This window comes from Lagopus muta, chromosome 5, assembly GCF_023343835.1.
Source record: "Lagopus muta isolate bLagMut1 chromosome 5, bLagMut1 primary, whole genome shotgun sequence".
Lineage (NCBI taxonomy): Eukaryota > Metazoa > Chordata > Aves > Galliformes > Phasianidae > Lagopus > Lagopus muta.
In genome coordinates, this window is record NC_064437.1 from 33,819,937 (window position 1) to 33,846,209 (window position 26,273).

Sequence of the window (26,273 nt, forward strand, 5' to 3'; positions counted from 1 at the left end):
TTAGGTATTCATTTATGGGAGATGAGCAGTTAGACACATGTCCAGAGGAAGAAAGTACAATCTCTTCAGTTAGTGATAAGGTAAACGATGCACAGGTAGGTTCAAAAAATGCTGATTATTTGAGAGTAAAGTTACACAAATTAATTGTATTCAAGGAACATAAAGAAAATGTTGTGACAAGTACACTGTAAGGAGGTGGGAATGAGAAGAGTAGCTAAAGCTGAGCATTTCCCCTTGCTTTACCTCTTGCCCTGTGTGGTGTGATCCCTTGAATCATCTATTTGACATGGTGCAGCACATGAAATGGAGTTCCAAAGCAGTGCATGTGTATTTTGTGACTCAGTTAATCTGCACCTCCAATCTCTCTCTGAACGACTTTTGTAGGATTCCATGCTCTTTTAGCAGTCTTGTACCTGGGAGTTTTAGATTGGATTGTTTCACATGTTCCAATTTAGACTGTAGGAGTCAGGGATATCAGAAACTTCCAAAGACCAGCTGATTTTCTTTTTTTTTCCTTGCAGTTAATTACACTGCTCATAGATGAGTAGAAGAAGTGCTGGAATGAGGAAAGTCATTGGTCTTGCTTATATTTCTGCACTGCATGTAAAGAAGGTAAGCAAAATATGCATAGATCAGATATAACTCTTTCACTGGTTTCCAGAATAGCTGCTTCTGGGCTCTTATGAAAACCGTGTTTAGATTTTGATGAATTGCAGTTACACGTTTGACAAAAAAAAACACGTTTATTTCTAGATAATTTCTTTTAAGAAATAAGAATGTGTGTCAGTTATCAGAGGCAAAACAAATAACTGTAAATACTCCGATCTGTGCATTTTGTTAGATGTTTCTGTTAAATTTGCTAACGTAATTTTATCAAGTAGTGAAGGTGAATTTTTAGGTTAAACATATTTTCTTCTGTGTTTTTCAATTTGGAATGCAGTTTTGAAAAACAGAGGAAGGACTGTGGCGTCCTTCATAAACCTAACAGAATAATCTAACCCACCAGGAATCAAACACACCATTTCCTGTCTAAGCTTTGATGCTCAACTTGGAAAGCTGTTTAACTAAATGTTGTGTGGAAATCAAAGTGTTGTCTGGCATAACCAGACAAATGGTAGTAGCTTGTAGTGCTATTCCAACGCTTGTCTCTAATGTTCAGATACTAGCATACATCATCTACAATGGAGCCTGAATTAGGGCTGCTTTGGAAAATTAAGGAAGTAGCACTTTCCAGGGATGCAGTACTGTGATGGATGGAATTCACAGCTGGTGTGTTTAGTCTCCATGGACTTGGCCTACTAGGTTACTCTATTGTGCAGTTTGCTGTATGACACTTACTTGTGTAAATATTGCAACAGATTTGTATGCACTCAATTTTCCCCAGCAATTCACTGCTTCTACAGTCCTCTGTACTATTAACGTGTCCTGGAAAAGGCTTTCTCCTTTGAGTAAGCTGCCAGCTGGCCAATAGCTGATATATAGGCATTAGCTGCCACTGGGGAAAATCAGGGTGAATTTAGTAATTTAGAATACTTTGGCACAACAAAGTGCTGATCCCCTGACGAATGACAGCATGCTTAGTTACAGTAGTGTTATTCTACCAGTTAAGTGCCAAACAGCCAAGTATTCCAGTGTTGACTTAAAGGAAAGTCAGGACTATGAATATAAATTCTACTGAGAATTGCTGGAGAAATCCTGCTAGTGAAAGGGGAAATTCAGAAGTGAGACAAGAATGCCGAATGTTGTCTTAAAGGCTGCAGCATTGGTATGGCACAAGACTTTTTGCACATGTTCATCTTGGGTTCCTGCACTTGGTTAAAATGAATTTGACAAACTGGAAAAAGCGTATCTCGCTGTTAGACCTTTCCTTCTTGCCTGTAAGCAACAGGGACAACGTTAGGTTTTATGCTCCCCAAATGAATTTGAATGTAATAACATCCTAACACACTGTAGCAGAAATCTCCTGATGTAATGGGAGTTAGTTGTTGCATGCTGTGATTTACCTGAATGGCTTGTTTACTTGTTTTGAAGAACATATAAAATACTGAATCAATGCCCCGAGCCATGCTTGCTGATAATTTTAATTAAAATGACTTCATTTTCCAAACCTAAGTTGCTGACAGATCTACAGGAAAATATTGTATAAATTTTCACTGTATTTCTTTCTAAATCCAGTTGCTGTCGCGTACGAACTGTGTGAACTGTGGGGCTAACTAGTCCTACTATATATTTACAGTAAAAGGGAACCCCTGGAGAAATTCATCTTCACTTTGTACAGAAAAGTTGTCTGCTATGATATAGCATCTCAATTTCAGACAGATGACTACATTAAATAAATCTTATTGATCCTTGGAATAATAGAGAGCCATAAAAACTCAGCGAGGTGGGATGTTGCTAAATTCTATCTGAAGTTATCAGGCCATCTAGCAAGCTAGAGGACTGTGGAGCTGTAGTAAAGGCTTGTGTCAAGCTAGAGGCCTTTTCTGCAGAAGTCTTCTCCTTTGCCTAACAAAAGATATGAAAGTTAAGGTGTGATCTGAATTATGTTCGTGGAAAAGAACCTTAAATTTGTTCAAATCTTAGGAGATATTTTTTTTCTTCATTTCCTGATTCATTTCAAGCAGGCTGTTTTGAGATCTTGCTTATAAAGGAATACTTCTCCCCGTGTTTCTTCACTGAGTGGGCAAGATAAGATAAAATATGCACGTAATCAATACTGCTAACTGCATATCGTTCATGCACCTTTGATCCTGTGCTGCAGAGATCTACTCATGGGCTGTCCGTACAAGAGGAAGCCAACTGGTGCTGACTGTGGGCAACGTGCAGTCCTTGCACTACTTGAGAAGTCCTGGCAGGGGATGATGGAGATGAAGTGTCACCTTCTCATAGATCGCATGCAGAGAAGCTGGGGCTTCCTGCTCCTGTTCCAAGGTTATCAGTTGCATCTGAATTATGTTACCTTAAATAGGAACAGCAAAATGAGATGCAAATGATGGTGGCGCTTTATGTTCTTTTGTACCAAAATCCTGTCGTGTCTTTTCACTCAGAAACCTCATTTAGTGCTTGATGTTCCTGATGAAATCTGAACAGGATGTTTTAATGGATGTGTAAATGCTTGAGGAAAAAGCCACACTGAAAAGAATATGGGAAGTCTTGGTTATTTATTTTATGTATTATTTCTTGGCTAGTCAGATATCCTTAATGTGATTGCCCTGTGCTTTATGCACATAGATTTCTCTGTATGGAGGAAAAACTAGAAAGCAGAATGCTCTCAAAGATAGTCCTCGTCCATCTTCGTCCCCTTTATGCTTGCACAACAAAACCTTAGGAGTTCATTAAGAATAAATGGCAGTAATGTACTGATGGGAATACTTCGACTCAATGTGGACAATACGGGCTGGATGAAGCCTAACACTTAAGGGTATGAACTCTGTTGATGAATCTTTAGGTTCTCTTTGTTGTGTGTAACATTGCATGCTCTGAAAAGTCTGCAAAAATGGTTTGAAGATGATGATAGCTCTTACACAAAAAAAATTTATGAGAAGGTGCCTATTTGCAGATGGGAAGTGAAAAGCAGTAAGAATTTGAGGAGAGATGCTAAGAAACTTTCTGTAAAGTTTGGGAACGGAAACAAAGCTGTGCCAGAAAATCATGTCTGTCCATTTTGCTTCACTGGGGAACCTCTTCCAGAATCTGAAGACTCTGCTTTTTTCTTTTTCTTTTTTTACTTTTCTTTTTTTTTTTTTTTTTTTTGTTTATTTTTCCAAGGAGACAATCTTTTGGGATAGGGCATGCCCTTTTTGCCTTTGATTTCTGCATTATGTTAGTTACTGTTTAGATGTGCAATTTGATAAAGAAAAAAAACCAACAAACTTTCTGGCAACTTATGTTCATCTGTAGAAAAGCTGTTGGCCAGCACAATGCTTTGTCTTCTTATTTTTTTAACCATTGCTATTTGCAGTGCTGACAGTTTATCTCTTAAAGAAAGAGAATGTTTTAAAAAGAAAATGAACTAATTGAACTTACCAATATCTGCTAATCAACGGTTATATTTTTCCTTACTATTATACACAGGATTTATTCCTATATTCGCTACACTATTCCTTATCCTTTTGGATCTTAAACTATTTTTAATAGCAAAGACAAGAATCTGTGCAAGAAATCACGTGGAATTGATTAATATCCCTAATTACACTGCAGTGCACCAAGGGATAATATTTCTTACTGGCTCCCGTTAATAATCTGTTACGTCTCAAAGTAGTTGGATCAATAAGCTATATATTTTTTTTTCTTGAGCATGGCAGTTACTGTATTAGGATGAAGAAGGCTGCAAATGTTAACTAAAATTCCTTCAGATATTTGCTATTGGTTCATTGAAAGTTGGTTGTACTGGAGAGGTTCAAAGTGCTCAGCTGTTGGCATATTATTGGTTGGAGGATTTCAGCTAGCTCTGCTGAGCATTAAGCAGGAAAATGTCTTATATGGGCTCACCTTAAGTTCTCTTGCCTGTTCCCAATTTGTGCTAGAACAGCCCTTTGCTTGAGCAGCCATGGCTTTTGGGTACAGAACTGCGTCAGCAGTGCTCTGGGCTATGGCAGTGACATCTGTGTGTCTGACATCCACATGAAGACACTTTTTAATTTGGCTATCCTTCTGCTTCTCCTGTAAGTTTTGAGTGCTGTGCTGTGTGTCTGAATGTGCAGATTGGAATCTGCCCGAGCGTGGGATCATTTCACTTCATTCCCAGTCCATACCTGTAACTGCATCCCGACTTCAGCCCTAACACTGGCAACTGATGGGCTGCTTTTTGACCCCTGCTATGCTAACTGATGAAGGAAAAAACTTGTACTGTCATTAGTTTTGTGGAGAGCAGGGAGAAAAGAAATCCCTGAAGTGAAAGTGATAGGATGTGGATAACAGATTTTAATTGCTTCTTTCTCAGACTGTCTGTAGTCTGGTTAAAACAGATTTTCCTGCTGATTCGCATGAAAGAAGAAAAGGCTTTAAATATTGATGTGCATGTGAAGACTTTCTGAAGTGCCCAAATGGACATTTCTAACTGAGTTTCTCTGCTAATGTCTGCTGTGTTTGATCTGATTGGCAGCTGCTGGGCTCCACGTGGGGTATGTCGTCCCTCCTGGTCACAGCTGCTCCAAAAGCTTTCTGTTCATTCTGCTGGCACCTGAGTACTTCAGGTGTGTTACTTGCATAACAGAATACATAGGCTTTCTTTTTGTTGGTCACTTATCAGCTGATAATATATTTCTTTTGAGCAGGAATGAAACTATTTCATATTTAAACCAAAATATAAATAAATATAAACCAAAATATATATATATATTATTATATATATATATATTATATAATATATATAATATAATATATATATAATATATAAATAAAACCAAAATATAATAAATATAAAAATATAATAAATATAAAATATAAGCCCAGCAACAGGATTTTAATGGTAACTGAAATAAAAAGAAGCATCACAATGTTTGAAATCTATTATTTACTTATTTATTTTTCAAATATATTTCAGTTGAAAGCCTAGACAGATTTTTCACTTGTATTCACAACCACGTTTGTCAGCACAGGTCTGTGATTTGTTTCAGCAGAGCTTTTCACCCTTGCTACTCTGAAACTGCCCTACTCTCTAACCATGTGATTTCACTAGGACAGGCATCTTAAGGCTTCTTGATGTAAAGATATTTTAAATAAGTTCAAAGGGTTAACACAGAGGACAAGAGGAAGGCTATTTCTGTATCTGAGACTTCAGTGGGAGTGATTTACCATGAATAGAAGAGCATATCTCAAAAGTAATCTTATCTGTCTCTGCCTGCAGAGAAATTTATGGTGACCTAAGAAGATCTATAACAGCACGATTTACATGGCACCTTTTGGCTGAGGAAAAATAGCAGTCTCAAAATGACTAAAAGGATTAGTAGCGTTAGCTTTGTTTTCCAAAATAATGTCTTCACAGCATTGCTGACAATTATTTCTGGTTTAATCATTTTCACTGAGCCATTTATTACATCTGTGTCATAACCCAGAATAACAATGCCATTTAGAAGCCTTATCAATCACCTGGTTAAAATTCAGTGCTCTCTTGGTTTAGCCTTTTTTGGTCTCTGAAGTAATTTTGACAACTTTATGTGCTTGTTTCTCAATGCAGCTGGAAGGTGAATGTTTGCTCCATGAATCGTGTCATCTCAGTCTAAGTGACAAAACTAAGTATAAAGAACACAGAAGCCTAAATCCTATTCATAGTTGGCTCGGGTCCTAAGTATCTATTTTCTTTGAGTAAGATGCCCTTGAACTCCTATTATTTTATTCCTGTGCTCTGAAATCAGAGTGGAAACCGAAAATTAAGTCCCATGTAGAGTTAATAAGTTTACAGTTGCTCAAGACTTTTTTTTAAGTCATTGTTAAAATGGCTTATTTCTTTAAGTATTCACTATATAGGAAAGCTACTGAGGTGTAGACTGAAAAAAATGTTGATGAATATAAGGGAAGGCAATTTAGTGGAGCTATCTGGTGGCTGGCTAATAGCAGGATGTCCACATGACAACAGCCTTCCTGCCACTGAGGGGGAATATTTTCATTATAAGGGAATTGATTTGGAGACTCTTTCTGTAATGCTTTCATTTATTTAACTGGGAATAGGAGGAGAGAAAGAATGTGATTGATTGAGAAAACTGTGCTTTGATGGTAGTACTTTTAAATTAAAAAATAAATAAATACGTAAGGACCAGATTTTTGCCTGTTATACTCTAAGCATAAAGGGGTACAGCAGGGTTCCCAGTGAAACAAGAGCAAGTGTAGGGTCCTGCACCTGGGAAGGAATAACCACATGCATCAGTACAGGTCAGGGGATGACCTCCTGGAGAGAAGCTCTGCAGGGAAGGACCTGAGGGTTGGCCATGAGCCGGCAGTGTGCCTTGGTGGCCAAGAAAAGGCCAGTGATATCCTGGAGTGCATTAAAAAGAGCGTGACCACCAGGTTGCGTGAGGTCATCCTTCCTCTCTACCCTGCCCTGATGAGGACACATTTTGGCCACTGTATCTAGTTATGTGCTCCCCAGTTCAAAAAAGACAGGGATCTCCTAGGAGTCCAGCAGAGGGCCACGAAGATGATGGAGGGCCTGGAGCATCTTCTCCATGAGAAAAGGCTGAGTAACCTGGGTCTGTTCAGCCTGGGAAAGGGAAGGCTGAGGGGGGGGGATCTGATGAATGTTTATAAATATCCAAAGGGAGGTGGAAGGCAAATGGGTGAAGCCAGGATCTTTTTGGTGATGTGCAGCGATAGGACGAGTAGGCCTAAAACCTGAACATAGGGAGTTCTATACTAACATACAGAACTTCTTTATTGTAAGGGCGATGGAGCACTGGGACAGGCTGCCCAGAGAGGTTTTGAGTGTCTCCTTTTATGGAGATTCAAGACCTGTCTGGATTCCTGCCTGTGTGACCTATTGTAGGGTACCTGCTTTAGCAGGGGGTTGGACTCAGTGATCTCTTAAGGTCCCTTCCAACCTCAGTGATTCTGTGAAATGCCTCTTGCACTACAAAGGTAAGTAGGAAATATGTGAACCTGTGTCCATCTATGTGCCACAAAGGAAAACCATACTCTATTTTATTTCCAAAGTTTATAAAAAACCTCTCTAACTTCTTAATACATCTGTACTCCAATACTACTTTATCTCCCTGAGTTTTCATTGCTGTGACTTTGCTACTGCAGTTCAATCATACTGTACATGTCCTCAGTTAAAACATCCTTCTAATAGACAATTGTAAAGATCAATTAGTAAGTGCTATATGAAGTTTTGGTTTATCATTTTGAATGATCTTCAGGAGACCCTATGTAAGGTATACAGTTGCATTGCGGTGTAGTGATTTAAAATGTCAGTATCTGGTTTCATTCTGTGTTTATTTTTTGTTTAGTTGTTTGTTAGTTTAGATAACATCATAATATTGGCCTTTCCTTTGATAGACAAAGATGCCAATGCTCTTGTTGCCTGGCTTCAGATTCAAGAAATCCTTTATTTCCAATGGGGATTTTTTTCCATTTTACTTTTGTTTTCCCTTAGATAACTTCTCAAATAATTTTTATTCCTTTTTTTTTCTGCTTCCTTGCTGGAAGTAAATATTTTCTGCAGATTACTGTATTTTCCTGCCTTGCAATAGTTTCTGTTCAGTGAACTCTTAAACTCTTTAATGAGAGGAGTGTATTCAGAGTGTATGCAGATAGAATGGGTAGGTCTGTGCAACTATTTTCCCTCCATTTTTACTGTACACTGCTTGGATTAAATTACATTTTTATTATATGAATGTATTGATCTCATTCATGCTTCCCGTTTTTTTCTACCTGAATTACTTAGCCCATCATTGATTCATGCTTTTTAATGTGGAAATTTTACAACCTAGTGAAGGAATGCTTTTGTACTGATACCTGATCCTAATAATGAGTCAAGACAACTTCTGAAGATCGTTACTTTTTGCTTCACAATTGTTTGGTGATTGGCTGTGAGTTGTTTCGTGGTCTTTGTTTCTGTTTTATTAAAACCACAAAACAACTCACAAAAACACAAACCACCAATTGGCAACTATTGTTAGACATGTACCTGCTCTTTAGAATCTTGTTGTACCAAAGGAGAGTGTTTCTCTCTGAAGTTATGCTTTTAGAAACCTTTCCTCTTGATTTTCTAGAACTTTTTCCAGTTTTGATTGTTGTTGTTAAAGACATAATATTTTTCTTTAATATCACTCTCATGTCTCTTTAATAGCAGATAAAGCATTTCTGTAAGTTGAAATGGAGAAGCACTTACACAAAGTATTTTGGATTTGTTGTAATTAGCTAAGTCCCTCTGATAATTACTGATGAGATTTGGTATTATGGTATCTGTATGACGTTTTATAGAGAAAATGCTGCAAATTCTAAAAGGTTTGGGGTTTTTAATTTCCTTCCAGAAAATTCCTCCCAGAGCAGATGAAAGGAGACTGTAACACACTGGGTAGGTCATTAAAGTTTTCAATTTAAATTGATTACAAGGAAATGATATGCCAAAGGACAAAAACAATAGATGAAAAGAGGTGTCCTAGATAGCAAGAGAAGATGAATGCTGTGTGTATTTCCCACCTTAGACTGTCCGTGACTCAGTATGATTGTCCAGTATCTCATGATGAGGAGGCTAATACAAGGCCATAAATCACAGCAAGAAGCTTTTCAAATAATAAAACACTCTGTCTTCTCACTAACAGGCCCAAGTTAGGACTCTGAAATATTGAAAACAAGGCTAACATTCACCTATGTGTTGGTGACAATGGCTTCTGTATATTTTGCATCCAGGGATTCTCTGGGGAGGCAGCTTGAAGCTCAACATGTTGCAAATACAGCAGATTTGTAATCTGCTTATTAGTTACTTTTAAATAAAAGTTAATAAGCGGAAAGTAGAAGGTGTTAATACATAATTCAGCTAACAACCATTATTGAAAGTCACATAGACCAAGTGAGTCTAGAACTGTTTTTTCGGGGGATTTTGCTAGCTTTGAGATTAGATTTCTGTTCTTCCTGAGTTTGTCTCTTGAAGTTTGTACTCGCATTATGGCATGTAAGAGCACATGTAAACATTAATAAGGTATTCTCTTAACATTTTTCTTTCTATAGTTAAAATTTGACAGAATAATGTCCAGTATGCATTTTTGAAGTTTTCGCCAGTGAAATAAAGTCAACAATGCTGGTTTCTAGAAGACGCTGTCATTCTAGTAACCATGGCTATAACTTTTAAATATATATTTAGAAAACACATATATGTTACCTGAGTGATAGATTACAGAACGCAAGACTAAGCATAAGTACTTAGAAATAAGAAGTAAAAGGTGGACATCTCAATTCTGTCTTGAGCTGTGCCACTATCTAACAGCTTTTCTTTTCATTCTCCTGTTACATCTAAAATAGAATCATTTCCATTATGTTTTGAGAACATAGAGGATTAAAAACACAGTACTGAGAGTTACACTCCTGAGATGTTACCAGATCAGATGAGCCTTTGAATACCTCTTGAAATCACCTTATACTGTCTTCTTCCTTAAGAGTCTTTTATTTTTACCATGTGAATCTCTCAATTAGAACAAAAATTAAACAGTAATGACAAGTCTTGATGTAAGTAGGATCATGTAATTTATAAAAGAAAGCTTGTCTTTGGTAGAAAATAAGGGCATTGATATCATAGGGGACCTGAGATCCGAAGTTCTATTTTATTTGCAGATTCTGGAAGATAAGAGGAAGGAAGTTATTTCATATATTTGTATCTTTCACTTGATTATCTCCTGTCATAGAAAATTTGTGTAACTTTGGTCATTATGTAGATATGATTTTCATCCATATTTCCATCACTTGAAATAGAGTCAATCTGTGGTCCAACTTTCATATCAAGGATATGAAAAGTAACTGTACAAAACAAAAAGCTATTTCAGCGTATATTTGGAATAATCAAATATAAAATAAAAGTACACTTAATATAAGAACCTTGCCTTCAAACTAATTCTAATAAATGTATGATTTGGTTGAGCTAAAACTTCTACTTTCCCCAAAAAATAGTCCTTAAAGCCCACAAGCTTTGTTACTGCCTTAGAAAACTGAAAATGCCTATTGATTGTCTTGATTCCTGGTGACTGCTAATTTTATAAGAAAAATACTTTAAATACTTTACTTGCTTCACATAGAGTTCGTTCAGGCAGCAAAGTGAAAATTCCATTTGTGTGAGGTTAAAATATTTCTATGTCTTGTTTTATAAGGGATAAACAAGTAGAGTCAGGCAAAATGTCGTGGATATATGGCACGTCAATCCCTTCTACAAGGGAAGACATCTTAAAATTATTCTTCTTACTGTTACGCTGTCAGCCAGTTTGCCTTAAGCTTAGCAAACGATTCTCCGGTAAAGAAGCCATCTCTATCTCAAATAGAAGTTCTGAAAATATTTCCTGTTACAATTAATGCATTTCCAGCACTCAAATTAAGGCATTTGCAGCTGGAAGAAGTTGTATGCTCTACATGGATCAAAAGAGTCTCAAGCCTTGATCAATACTGATAGGTGAATCTGAACTAAATTTAACTTGGACCTTTAAACCACACCTCTGAACTAACTGTGGTTCAGCATGTGGAGTTAGCAAACTCATTTGGAAATATCAGTTATTTTACAAGCAAGGAAGATGGAGCTTCACGTCAGCTACCTGCACAGGTATCCTGTGTGAAAATTGTGAATAAATAATTTTTAGGTAGTTCCTCATCTGGAATCTGCTTAAATTCATTCTTTCAATGACCAGCATCTTAAATTTCTATTTTAGACTCTCTGAAGATGCAATACCAGTGAAACGTAGTTGGGATAGTTGGGAAGAGCAGACCAGTTTTATCAGTCACAACTCCTAGTTGAGTGCATGTGTAAAACAAATATTGCTGGGACAAAAATTACTGTGTATTCTAATTAGGATCATATTTCCTGTTGTCAGTTGTACAAAAACAGTGCATCTAACATCCAAATGAGTTCAGATGTGTTTTGCTGATTACTGCAGCAGATGGTACATCTCAATTAGGGAAAAATATTTTCTGTTGGCTTATTATACTTTTAAATTAAATTCAGATTGAGTGGAAGATCAAACATAACAAAACAAAGGACTTTTTTTTTTTTTTTTTTTTTTTTTTTTCTTTTATCATCAGGCTGGGTATTGCACAAGGGTAATATATTGCATTAAGCAGTAACCATGAATGGCATGCAAAACTGCTAATTCGGTTTAATTTTTTTCCCAGTGTAACATCAGTATGCTCTTGTGACAAAATATGTTGAGAGACGGAACCTGGAAGCTGAAATTAATTGTGTCTGATTTGCATGGAAGTTACCTGGGATATCAAGAGACGATGGAAAATACGTCAGTTGTGTGGGAGAACAGTGGGTTGCAGAGGAGATGGTATCTTCCACTACTTTACATGAAAGGTAACTGATTATATCAGGGATTATCTGACTGTGAACATTACAGGGAGTGACTTGGTTTGCTGTATAGTCTGAGAAATACACTACTTGTACTGTAAATCTCCTTAGCTCCCTTACCAAATATGCCAGATGCTACTATGAAAAAAACAGCAATCAAATGTATATATATTATATAATCAGTTACGTTCACGTGAAGTAGTAGTGGATACCATCTCCTTTATATATATATATATATATATATATATACACACACACACACTTTACTGACTGAGAAACAGAATACAAGCAATTTATGTGACTAAGCCCTGACAGCCAAGTAAATTAGGGATATTGTGTTAACTGCTACAATCAGTGTTGATCAATGACTATTTTAGCCCTGGAATTATAAGAAAAGGAATCAAACCATTTCACAGCCCCCACTGAAGAAATAGAAGCACAGTGTTTGTGTTGCTAGGGCTATGATGTTTCCCCTGAGAAACATGTACTTTTGTGACATTTCTTTCATTTGGAATAGATTCCTTATCAGTAAAATAGTACTGGTAGTGCTTTCATTTTGCAGTATGGTAGGGTATTCTGTTGTACTCTGGAAAAAAAAGAAGGAGTTTGAGGGTTTCTAAAGGAAATGGGTCACATTTATTCCTGCTGCAACCTCTTTGTCAATGGATAATGAATTAGATCAAAAATGGGTTTTACCTTACACTAAAGATAAAGCTGACCTTCCTTCAGATAACCACAAATGGACAAAAGTGGTTTTCTTAGTCATTTTCTATCTGAATGCTAAGTGTTCATTATGATACTTCATTTATCATTGTAAATATTTAATTGTAAGACAGATCTTGATGTTTTAAAACTTCTCCCTGCTAGCAGACCAGTGTGTTTCTGCTGTTGTTATAGATAATTGATCTGAGCCAGGTGTTGAGAAGGTAGCATGGTTTCCAACAATGGCTGCAGGGCGATCAGGACATCAAAAACTTGTTCTCAGTCTACTCTTCCTGGCTGTGAAGCATGACAGCGTGAAGACTTGAGAATATTTGCAAGTTACATTATCTTTGGAGTTGGACAAAATGATTAAATAGTGGAATATGGCTTAAACTGAGACTTGGAATATTTTAGTCTGGTCAGGTGAAAATCCTGTGAAGTGTATTTCAGAGCAGTACAACATCCCACCATAGCTGGTGTAGCAAAATGCTTGAAATATGTCTACAAGTATTTAGTAGTTATGAGAACTAACTCTGGAGGCAGTGGCTCTCTGTAAACTGTGAAAGGTTGAGGAGAACAGGAGAGGTGCCTGAAGACTGGAGGAAAGCCAGTGTCAGCCAGGTCTTCAAAAAGGGCAAGAAGCAGGAGCCAGGGAGCTGCAGGCCAGTCACCCTCCCTCCATCCCTGGGAAAGTGATGGAATAATATATTCTGAACATCTTAACTAAGTAAGTGGAAGAAAAGAAGGTTATCAGGCACAGTCAATAGAGATTCACCAGGAGGAAACAATGCTTGACTAAACCTGTAGCCTTCTATGATACCACAACAGGCTGGGTAGATGAGGGGAGAGCAGTGGATGTTGTGTACCTTGGCTTCAGCAAGGCTCTTACACAGCCTTTCTTAACATTCCAGATAAGACAGGGAACTACTGGAGAGAGTCCAGCAGAAGGCTACAAATATGTTTAGAGGACTGGAGGATCTCCATTATGATGGTAGTTGAGAGACCTGGGACTGTTCGGCCTGGAGAAGAAAAGAACAGGAAAGGACCTTGTCAATGCTGGATGGGACCAGGGTGTTGTCAGTGGTGTCCAGCAAGAGGACAAAGGGGAGTGGGCACAAACTGGAGCCCAGAAAGTTCCAAATGAAGTTGAGCAAAAAAATATTCACTTTCAGGGTGACTGAGCACTGGAATATGCTGCCCAGAGAGTTTCTCTTTTGTTAGATGTTAAAAACCTGCCTGGATACTTTCCTGTACAACTTATTCTAGGGAACCTACTTCATTTGACAGGCGGTTGGGATTAGATGTTCTCCAAAGGTCCCTTCTCACTCCTACAATTATATGATTTTCTTTGAATATCAAGGACAGCATCAGTGTATTTAATTAATCTTCTTCCTGCATACTAACATCCCCTTTGTCAAACAAACAAACCAAAAATCATCAAGAAATATAAAATCTACCATGTGATCAGCAGTGTAAATTTTCCCAAGGTACTTTTATTTTTTACCTGAAATGAGTTATCTATTCTGTAATGAGAGGGTCTGGAAAATGTCATTACACTATAGAAGCTGAAAGTGCTTCATTTTGAGTTTTATTTTTCATTTTTCTACTGCTACATCACTCTCATTTGTGTTACCTAAAACTTTTCTGATATTTGAAGGACTCTTTCATTTTGCTAGATGACTAGAATGATCCTGGCTGAGCCAGAAAACCCAATGTCTGCCCTTTACAATGTCCTATACTTTGGCCTTGATTAGTGATGTTGCTTACACCGTCAATTATTAGTAGACACTGCTGCTGCTCTGCTCTTTGATCCTCTCAGACCTTTATTCTGCCATGCCTGGTGAATAATGATGATGGGGAAAGAAGGTCTGCTTTGTTCAAGGCTTGCAGCCCACTACACATACATTATTTCTTCAGCAATCTTCTGTGATATTTATGAATGTGAAAATGTAATTCAAAAGAAGCATAATGTCAAATGAATACAAGTCTATGAAAGTACATTGGGCTTTGGAGGATGCTTTAGTTTCCATTGTACGCTTCAAAGTGAAAAGTAATGAACGGTAGCTTTCAGCTGTTTACTGACACTTCTAATAGCACAGGACTAGAAGAAAAGAATGATCTAGAATGAATGATCTGTGCCTTTCAGAATGTCTCACCAGCCTTGTAAATTTATTCACTGATGGATATTAGTCAATATACTGTTAGAAAAAGGGGAAAATTAGGGAGCTAGATCAGATTTAGTACTATAGACATGGTTGAACAAAGTTTCTGGCCCCTGTTTTGCTCTTCAGACGCTTCTCTGATATATATATATATGTGTGTGTGTGTGTGTATTTATATATATATATAAAATAATAACATTATCTCTTCTCCCAATATTACGTTAAAGCTTTACATTTTTAATATCTGTTATTTTAGTTTTTTTTTTTCCCCACGATACATTCAGAATACACATAAGATTGCGTATGTGCATGGTGGTTGTGTATTTAGATGGTGGTTGTAGCATTTTTACCAGTTCAGTTGAAATTCACCGAAGCCTAATTATTGAAATTGGTTCTACCTACTGCTCTAGCAGGTTGGCATTTGTAATTACACAAGCTCTTCAAAACTGAGATCATTAAATGTAAAAGGTTGATATTTAAATGTGTTTTGTGTGTGCATAGAGAGAGTGCAAAGTGCAGAAGGTAAGAGCACTGCAGACTGTTCAGATGCTTGCGTATGATCTTTTCTATCTACTGTATGAATACTTCCAACTAAGCAGAAAGTTAATGTTAGCTAAATGTAAATTAAATGTACATTTGTGTCCCACTACATTAATAGGATTTATAACGGAGAAAGAGGAGTGAAGAGCCAAGGAAAGCATATGTCCAGGCAGTGACCTAACAGAAAGAGTTCTTCAGCTTCCATTTAATCCTCTTCATCGTAAACTTGTAAACAAATTTCTTTTGTAAGCTTGGCTCAGCTCTCTCTTTTGTTGTCATTGTTTTGCATTTCCTCTGCAAGTGCATCATTGTGTTGGCTTAATGCAAGCAATCTGCTTTTTTTCTCTGCTGTGGGAACTGTCTAATACTGAAGAACCTTTTGACCCTCGTGTTTTAGATACAGTCAACTTGGTTTTCATGGCAGGTAAATGATAACCTTCAATTTTAGGTGACTGCATTGATGCATATTCTTTTTTTCCTCTCATAGTCCTACATACAGTATGAAATTGATATTTAATACTATAAGTCTAGTGGGAAATAAGGTAAGGATTTGGAAGAAGAAAATCATGAAGGGTCATACTAAATGATATTATTAGTTAAGCATCCTGTTTACAGCATTAATAATAAATAAATAGTACTAATAAAAGACAAGCCCACAGCCTGCAGTGCACCTGGCCTGCTGAGAAAAGATCCCTTCTTTTTCCAGCTGGTTCAGACTTATTCCAACTTTTTATCTATTGGTCTTCTGTGTGGCTGTTACTGAGCAACAATAAATGCATACTGTTTCTGTTAAGGTTTTTGTTTTTTTTCCCTCCCTCCTAATAGTTCCTTTGTCTTGACTGTCACTGGATATGTGAGAGAGAACAATACAAAAGCGGGGTATCTACAATAAAATAGGAACAATTTTGTTGTTATTATTTTCAGTCTTTGGCTTTTTAAGAAAGTTTAAAAAGTCAGGAGTTTATTCATCAGTTTCTTAGAGCTTGTGAGCTATAAATCTGTATAAGAAAGAAAAAAAAGGAAGATGAAAATCAGACAAACTTGATAGATTTCATAATTATTTTTGCGTCTATACCCAATTACTATGATTAACAGGTCCTTTGTGCATTCTACATAAATTAGTCATTTCAAACAAAAATGTTTTTTGCAGGTGTTAATTCTTATCACTTAAAAATATTAATGTCCTCAATGCACTATTATATAAGCAACTGATCTGAAGACATTACACGAGATGGTAAAGAAAAAGTAGTTGGCAAATGAAAAATTAAGAACATTCCTCTCCCCCCTCTTATGGGACTTTCAATACTGGAAAATACAGTGCAACTTCACAATCTGCAAAGAAAAAAATAGGACTGAAATCCTCAGGTTTGACCTATGGGATTCATACATTTAAACTCTGTCGAGACAAAAGAGAGTCAGAGACATAACTTTGATTATGTATTTGTGAAGGGTGAGCAGCAACAGCAACAAAATTTCTCTTCTTGCAGATAGACAAGAAGTGCTGTACTGTCACTGAGAAAGGAGAAATTCAGGCTGAACATCAGGGGAATTTTCCTGCCAGGAAAAGTTATCAGACTGGGGAAATGAATCAAGGAAAGAGATAGGAGCCCAGTTGAGGCAATTAAAAGAGACTGAGGAAAACGTACCGTAGGGAGCCCTATCCAACCATCCCATCATTGGATATGAACCTGATGTGTCTTCTTCATGTCTACCTTTCTATGGTTTATTAGCCAGCAACCCCTTTCCACTGCCCTCTGGTACCTGCAGAACAACTTTTAGTCTATTTGTGAAAATGCTTTTATTCCAAAACACTTGGAGTCTTAGTCCTGGCAGAATGCTGGCCAGCAAACCTTCCTTATGGGCCCACTTGTCTGTTTCAGCTTGTTTTCAGATGTTTTTTCTTTTAAGAGACTCTGAAAAAAATGCATTACTTTTAATCCCATGAATGGTGGGTGCAATTTTTTTTTTTATATATTTTTTTTATATTTATATTGGGAAATTCAGCCTTCATTAGAGTAATTCTAAAATGTATTGAGTTGGGACTTAGAGGAAAAAAAAGTGTTCTTTTGGCTTTCAAGCATTTTAAGACTTAACCTGTTGAGCAGATGACATGAGTAACAATAATGATTCAAAAAATCTCTTGTGATCTCCGAAAATTCTGACAAGAGAGATGCCAGTTGTTAGAAAAATCACATTTGGAAAACAAGTTTTTAGGAGTCCCTTGCTCAAAGTCTAGTTGCCAGTTGACTTGTTCTTGTGCTCAGAATCCATTACGCTTTGAGATTCTTACTCACTTATTTTATAATTCCACTTAATTTTCAGACTTGTACAAAGTGTCAGGGCTGTCAGCTGTGGGAAAGGGGATTAGAAAGCAAGCCAGAAAAAAACCTTCTCCCCAGTGTGCCTTGTGTTGTCAGTGGCCTTTCAGCAGTGCTCTCTGCCGTCCAGCTGCTATGTGACACGATAGCATGCACTTGAAATCCCCACAGACTTTGGCTGTGTAATTTGCTGGGAAGTTTTCACATCCAGACACTATTATCAGTTTTTCACTGTTTGCTAGAAAGACTGGCAAATGTTTGTTTAGAACTTTTTACAAATAAATATTTATTTCATAAGTGTACGGTGTGGTAAACAGGCGTTTTTATGTAATGATTTTATAAGGTACTCTATACTATTTTATGTACAACTAAGCTACTGGTCAGTAATAGGCTGTTGCTTCAATTTCTTTCAAGGAAATACAGTTCCTTGGAAGGTGTGCTTTAGCTAAGCTGATAAGAGCATGTTTTCTGATACAATGCTTTCCATCTACGGAGAATAGAACAAAGGTTATTCACCTCTACCCTCTGTCACATCTGTTAGAAAAAGTGTTTGTAGGTTGCCTTTAGAACTGGCTGAGGACTGAGGCAAATTGTGCCTGTGAAGGTTAGTTGTTTTTCAGAACTAAGTACTTCCACGTTGATCTGTATCAGATAGACAACAAACAGGAGTCATAATGTTAAGGTACTGGAAAATCACAGCTAAAAAACAAGCTGGACAATTCCCATCACTGCCTCCCAACAGTATAAAGATGTAAGTGTCAGATTGATATCCTTTGGGTAGTTTGTTGTTGTTGAAATTAAAAATAAATGTAGAAAAAAATCTGTTACTTATACTATTTTTTTTTTTTTTTTTTTTAATTCTTTACTGCCACCCAACGTGGAGGAGCAAATCGCTTACAAGAAATTCCATGTTATTGCTGTCAGGTAAAAAAGCAGTAAACATGTTCGCAGCCTGAATAACAGATTCACAGAATAATAGAATGGCCTGGGTTGAAAAGGACCACAATGCTCATCTGGTTCCAATCCCCTGCTGTGTGCAGGGTCGCCAACCAGCAGACCAGGCTGCCCAGAGCCACATCCAGCCTGGCCTTGAATACCTGCAGGGATGGAGCATCCACTTCCTTGGGCAACCTGTTCCAGTGCCTCACCACTCTCTGGGTGAAAGAATTCCATCATGGGTAGAAGTTCCTACATGTTAGTTCTTTTACAATATTGCTAAATAAAAAAAAAAAAAAAAAGAAGTCAAAGTAATAATCCTAATGATTACATAGTGTTAAATAAAACTCTCCCTGGTAATATAGATTTTGAGATGGCAGATGTTGCTCAAATATAAGCTGAATAATATCCTTTTGTTTTGCACTTACTTTTGAATTGTACCACGAAAATAATGTGTATGTTGAATTAGTCTGCCTGAAGACTTAAACAGTTGAGGGATAGCTTGTAAAATCTTTTTAGATTTTGACTGTAACAGGCTGCAAAATGCTGTAATGATGTTGCAAGCACCTTGCCTTTGTAAGTGGTCCTTGTGGGTAGTGTGTCTGCAAAGGGGAAGAAAACAAAGGTCCCAGTGGAAAATAGAAGCACAAGACCAGGATACACAACCCAGTGATGGAGGTGGCTATTGTATATGCAATGGTGATGGTGACTATATATAGATTCATAGAATCACAGAATGGCCTGGATTGAAAAGGACCACAATAATCATCTAGTTTCAACCCCCTGCTATCTGCAGGGTCACCAACCACTGGACCAGGCTGCCCAGAGCCACCAAAATGCTTCACAGAATGCAAGAAAGTTCTCCTGTTGATGATTGTTGCCTTCTCTTTTCTTGTTATTTTAAACAATTGTTCCCAGTGTAGCTTTGTCAAAATTTGTCAGCTTTGAGCCCCCCTAGATATTTGTTCCAATAGTTTTGGTTACTATCTGGGTTGATGGTAAATAAGTGAATGTGGAAGGCTCTTAAATCCCTGTGCCAGGTTGCATACCAGGTTATAAATGAATTTAGTGACTGATGGAAGATAAACTTTCCAATTTAAACCTAAACCAAAATGCAACTACATTTCATGTCTTAATTTTATTAAGAAATTAATTAGACTTCGGCCAAAAGTAGAGCTCTCAACTGTGATCTGTATTTCATCTATGACATCCCTTTGGAAATGCAGGAGCATGACTCTTCCCTGATGCCCTCTTCCCATATTTTTCATAATTCCCATTTTATGAGAAAGATAAGACAATCTAGACCTTTGGCCCTGTGCCCTACAATGCACCTGAGACATTCATTAATGGTTCAGGAGTTATTTGTGTGTCATGTCTTGTTGGTTAAGTATCACATCCTTATTTAAGGCTTCGAGTTTCTTTCTAATGCTTCAGTCATTTAAGTTTTCAAGCAGTAGAACACTTAGTACAAGGTTATTTGAACAAATTAACTTTAAAGAAAATTTAAACAGAGCTTAATGGTGCTAGTCTCTTTCTTCTCCTACAACTCTTTTTAATGTTATCTCTTCAAAGTGGATTAATTTTTGGAAAATATTTTATGCACCTTGAATTATCGTGACTGTTTTCTAACATTCGTATGCTGAAAAGTTTCCATGAGTACTATAAATTTGTCTGTGTATGGAAAAAGAAATGCGTTTTGTAAACTGAGATACGAGCATGATGGTTTAATGATAAGCTGTATTGCAGTGACTCTGATTCTGCTCACCCTGAGTTCTCATCAGGAGATGAGGCATTAACCACCAACTGCCCTCTGCAAGTCACTGATAAGAGACCAGGCACATGCTTTTAAGACTAACTTTACACCCTAATCCAGATGCTTGTATGTAATGTTCATGCTCATTAATAGCACTAGTATTAATTTCAGTGGAGAGCACTGGAAAGAATATTTCTGTATTGGACTGGATGTGATTGATTAATGTGTTTCTGCTCCATTTGGAAAAACAAGTAGTCTGATTAGAGTTTCCAAAATGCATACTGTGTTATCAATAGATCCAGATTGGGACCTGCCCTATTTTTATTATTTTTAAAAACTCTTAAACAACTTATTAAGTCATACTTTTCTTTTATTACTTTTACCAAACACTGTGCTGGTGCAGTCATATAACTGAGGGTAGGCAGTTATAACTTACCATTAAAGTTTGTCAGCACTGGCCAATTTTTTTCCAGGGACACTTTCAGACTTTATAAGGAAGATGTTCCTGTGCTTACAGCATCAGCTCAACCAAGAGGTGAGTTAGCTCCCAAGTGTTCTTTTTAAGACTTTTTCCTCTCTGTCTTGCTTTTGAGGAACCAAAATGACTTTTCTTAAAACCTGTGAGTAGGAAATGTTTTCCTTGTCTAATATGAGAAAAATAGGAAGCATGGGATTGCAAGATTGAATAATCAGAACAATATCCAGATATAACTAAAAAATACATTTTGAAGTATTGTGTCAAATTGGATCTTTAAAACCTCATCCAGAACACGAAGCTTGATTTTTTTTTTTTTAACAAAAGTTTGGATTTACTATTTTCTTCCTAATTTTGTATGTCTATTTCTTTCCTGTTTTGAATGTAAGTTGCTTTTCACAATAAATATTCAGTAAGCTATTAATTAATTGTCATTATGAACTGTTTCTGCAACAACTGGCTTGATTTAAATGACTGGTTACTAATAACTTAATCAATTTGTGAATGTTTTGATTGCATACGTAGTTTTAATTTATTTAAAAATTAAATTCAATTTTTAATTACTGTGGTGATCAGATTAAGAGAGAATTTCTCCAAATAAGTATTTTCATTTTCAGTTGCAGTTGTTGAAAAATATGTGCCTCTGGTTGTGTAGGTGGAAGTGGTGGCATTGAGTGTGATTTTAAACTGATTGAGTCACTGCTACTGATTTTGCTGCTCCAGTAGGAAGAAAGGGTGATTGTGTATTATCTTCCCAGCATTTTCATAACCCAAAGGAGAATTTGTTTTGAAATCTGTTATGGGTGTAAACATATGTGCAAAGTTTTAGTCAGAGGGGTGTTTAAGATTTCCACCAATGTAGATGCAGCTTGCGTTCCTCTGCTTTGTTTCCTTGGGTTAATCCTTAGTTTCCTGTTCGTGGTCCAGGCCTGTTCTGAGTGACTCAATAGTTCATCTGTGAAGTTTTCTCATAAGATATCCTCGTTGTCTGCTTATTTCACCGCTGACTGATTTTTGACTGGCCTGCAAGTCATTGAGAATTGCTCTGTTTTCATTTCATCTGTAATGTTCACATTCATAAAGTCCTGTCGAAAGCTTTTAAGAGGGTATTAAGCTTTCCATTAAAAATATAGTCATCTGGAGCCTTGGAAGATGAAGTCTATGTGCAATATGCATCTGTGTCATTGTGTTCATCTTGTGTCCCTCCTTCACTTTACTTTAAAGAACATTTTCATATTTAGCTGACATTAGGAAGAAATACGTGTGATTTGTTATGCTGTATGTCATATTTGAAAAATGCAGTTGAAAAACATAGCCTATGTTTGTGGTTCTGGGGCCATAGTTTTACAGTTTTTAAAGTTTTCTAAATTCCGAAGTTGTTGAAGATGGGAGAGCAAGAGCCTTATCCCTGCAATTTACGTTATTTCCTAGCCATCCGAGCTGGGCCTGCTCCTACATTTCTTGCTTAGTTTACATCTGTGTCTGAAGACTCAGTGCTCACTAGTTTTGCATTTCAGTTTCACACAAAGCTGTCTTTATCACCTACCTTTGTGTGCTTTGCTGCTAATATAATCGTAACAGGACTCTCTCTTAGAATTATTATCTTAATGGTAAAAAAAGCAAAGAAGAGACAGAAAAGACCTAAAAATTTGAGCTACTCAGAAGGGAAAATGTCCCTCCTTAGGTTGGCATTTTTTCAGACCTTAGTCTTTCCCTGTTGTACTTTTGTAGTGTTTTACACTGGAAAATCAGAAGCACCATTTTGAAGTCCTAATTTAGAGTCCATGATGGGATGTCAGCCACCATGTGCTATAAGTTACTTTTTTGTCTTTTGTCTCTTGTTTCTTACTGTGGGAGATGAGGAGAGCTATAAAGAGAAAGGGGAAGCAGGCTGAAAAGTATCATTCACCACCCTCACATTAAAATGCCTTTTAACCACTGGCTAATGGCTGTTTTGGTTCCTGCTGCAGCACAACTGCCAAGACACTTCCACTGATGGACAGTTTTGACTTTCACCTTCCGATGAGTCCAATTCACAAGCTGGAGCAGCTTGTGCCCACCATGACAGGAAGGGAGCGGCAACGCCAAGCTGCTATGTGCCAGGCAAACGTAAATGACACTGTATTTCTGCCTGGTTGCTATGTCTTATTTTTGTTTAAAGGGGGAAAAAATATCAGTGTTCTTAATCATACATTTTAATCATGCTTGGTGTAACACTGAATAATATTCTGCTTGAAGTCACACTCCCATAAATGTGTATAAAGAGCTTTCCAAAAGAAACCTTAGCATGCTGACACTCTATCCACTTCTGAGGCTATCCAAACAGAAATTTAGTAATGAAAACCCTGGTCCAAAACTGGAATGATGCTGAATGACTACCATACCGTCAGTTGGCAGCTCAGCTGAATAAAAATTAGCCAAGTACCACAATGTTTGATCCAGCAACATCAACCAAAACAATCAATTATTCTTACTGTGTAATTATCTCTTCTAGAAAGCATGAAAGCACTGAAGTGCCTTGAAGCCAATTCTTAGTCTTTCCACATCCATTTTCTTCTGCTTACTCTGAACACTCTGGCTATAGATGACTGGCCCTTTGCTTACAGTTTATAACATGTCTGACTGTAACTGGATTCTGACGTGTTGCTGGAAGTCAAATAAGTTATCTCTTAAAGATTAACAAGAAGTAAAATCTGACCATGTTTCTTAATTTATTTCCTTATAAATTGTCTGTTTTATTCATTTTTAACTATTCCCATCCTATTTAAATAATCCTTACCGTGCTTTTTCTCTTTCTTCCAATTTATTTCAACAATCACTTCTTGTTAACATTATAAATTCTAGGAAAAATTAATTCTGTGCCTGTTGAACAAACGTGAACAGTTGTACTGCAGTAAAAATTTATTGGCAGAAAATGTTGGAATGACATTTTCTAAGATATCATAGATATATAGAATAGGATCTTATATTTTGTTATATTGTGTTTCATCTCTGAAGAAAAATAACAAGAATCCATTATTGTTATGAATCAAAACTGCAAAAATCTGATGTATTTAGACAGCTTACGAGAAAAGATGAAATGTTGAATTAATTAATCAAGAGAAGTAAAACATTGCTGACTTGTGAAAAGATGTCTTGAGAAAGAGGACTGTAATTTGGCTTGCTAAGCCATTATGACCATGCACAAAGAGGCATGGACTTATTTATCTGGTTTTGGTGGACAGAATTGCTATTTTTCGTGTAGTCTATTCGTTTTCAGAGGTATCTTAGAAACTGAGAAGGAATTTAACTTGAAGAAATAATTTATATCTTTCCTTTTTCTTTTAGACCATATATTTAACTCATTTACTTATATAATGCTTCTACTTGCCTAATTTTCAGTTGGCCAAATATAATGCTTTCATATTACTTTCTATCCAAGGAGCACCATATTCTCAGTTAAGTTTGAGTTCATTTTCTGCCTGCTTCCTGTAGTATTTTGTTTTGTAAAAGTCTTGAATATCCCCGTGTCCATTTTGGTCCACTTGCACTTTCAGTTTGAACTCTTTAAATCTCAGAAACCTTCTCAGACGGTAAAGTGGTGACAGGGTGTTGATTAAATTTGTTAGCTGTAGAAGAAACTGTAGAAGCTCTATGTTATGCAATCTGCAAAAGAGCTTATAGAACTCATTTTCTTCCCTTTTCATTCCATTGGTGTGAAACACATAGGAGTGTTTCCTGCTTCTCCATAGATGTAGTCAGCAAACATTCAGATTTTCAGACAGGCAGGCATCTCAAGCAGTCAAGGAGCGAATGTCTAACATGAAAATATCTATATACAAGATTTTTTTTTTTTATTTTTTATTTTTGCATGACTCAATTTACTTTTTTTTTATTACTGGCTTCTTAATTTGTTTTTAAACATGTTGACAACATTCACTATTCACTACCAATTTGACCGCACAAATATGACTTGAATCTTTTTCTAACAAGAAAATCAAAATAACCTGTTAAATCAGTTTTTGTTACAAAGTGATACTTATTGCACATAACTATTACAGACAAATTTAAAAATCATACTTTGCCTGTATTTAAGGGCTAGCGCTCTAGGTACAAGTCTGTCTACAAGGAGGGCCAAGACTTGAGCCCTGCATACCGCATGAAATTAAGCAGTTAATAATCCTGATAAATTTAGAACCTGGGTTTAGAGTTGGGGGAGAGCTGGGCCACGGGTGTATCCTTCTCTAAAGCAGAGATCACCAGTTCTGCTATATATGGTGTTCCTTTTTAGGTCCGGATCTCTGTAAAAATGTGCAGCCCTCAAAAGCTTGGGGCACAGACTGGAAGTTCCAGGGAACTGGTTTCCATGTCTACCCCTGCTGTGAAAAAATATGACTTTGAGAAACCATCCATACTTTGAGAAAATGTCCATTGATAGTTACTGGACTGGATAGTTACTGGATGTTGCAACATCTGGGAGAACCAGTAGGTCAACAGACCATATGTGGTCCCTGTATTTATTTCAATCAGCATATTTGAATTGGTAGGCATGCTGGAAACATACAAACAAACAAAAAAAAACAATCAGTAGTCAAGCACAGAATTTTTATATTGCAGCACTTTTCTTGTAGACTGCAGGCAGCACAGTGCAAATTACACACTCAGTTCTCTCCATGTTCATCTACAGAAAATATTACATCTCTCGTTCCTCTCCTATGCAGAGCACTATCTATCAAAAGCGCATAACATAACTGAATGAACATATATTGGGAACTGGGATGAATCTGCCAAAACTTGCATTTTTCCAAGGAAAATGGAAACAGGTTTTTAATTAGTTAGTGATGACAAGATTAAGAAGGAAGGTACTTACTTTTGTTTAACACAGTCCCACAGCTATGGGCAAAAGGATAAAACTTTGTTTTGAGGGGGAACTATGAGTAAATTAGAACTGAATACTGCTAGTTTTAGCTGAATGGGCATCAGAATAGTTAGGGCAGATCATTCATGGCAGTAAGTTGCTACAGATCCATTAAGTTAATTGAGATTCAGATAATTTAAACTTGCTTGGATTCAGTCTACTGTGGTGAAAGAACATGAGGCAAATCAAATACCAAACTTGTGGTTTTATTTCACTGGGTAAGATATGACATCTTAGTCTGTCTTCTGTTTGCTGCAAGACTGGGAATATCTGCTGATCTCTCTGCCTATAAAATGATATAATTTCATGCTGTATCTCAGGGATGGATTGACTTGATAAAATAGTCTCCTGACTGACTTTGGAGAATTTGCTTTGGTTCACAACAGTTGCACACCATTTGTTAGAGAACTTGGGAAGCAGTAGATAAAAGATGGTATAGAAATGCAGATAATTTTACATAAATATTGCTATCAATACATTATCAGTTTCCTGCTCTCTTAGGCCAAA

The 26,273-nt window shown here is 36.8% G+C and overlaps 1 protein-coding gene across 3 annotated transcripts in view; it reads left to right on the forward strand.

Moving 5' to 3' along the window:
* Window positions 1–597: 597 nt before the first annotated feature.
* RET (ret proto-oncogene) overlaps window positions 598–26,273 on the forward strand; it is a 149,200-nt gene continuing 123,524 nt past the window's right edge. For all 3 annotated transcript variants that reach the window (XM_048944664.1, XM_048944666.1, XM_048944667.1), the window contains exon 1: window positions 598–612. The gene's annotated coding sequence lies outside the window, so the exon portion shown is untranslated. The remainder of the gene's footprint in view (window positions 613–26,273) is intronic.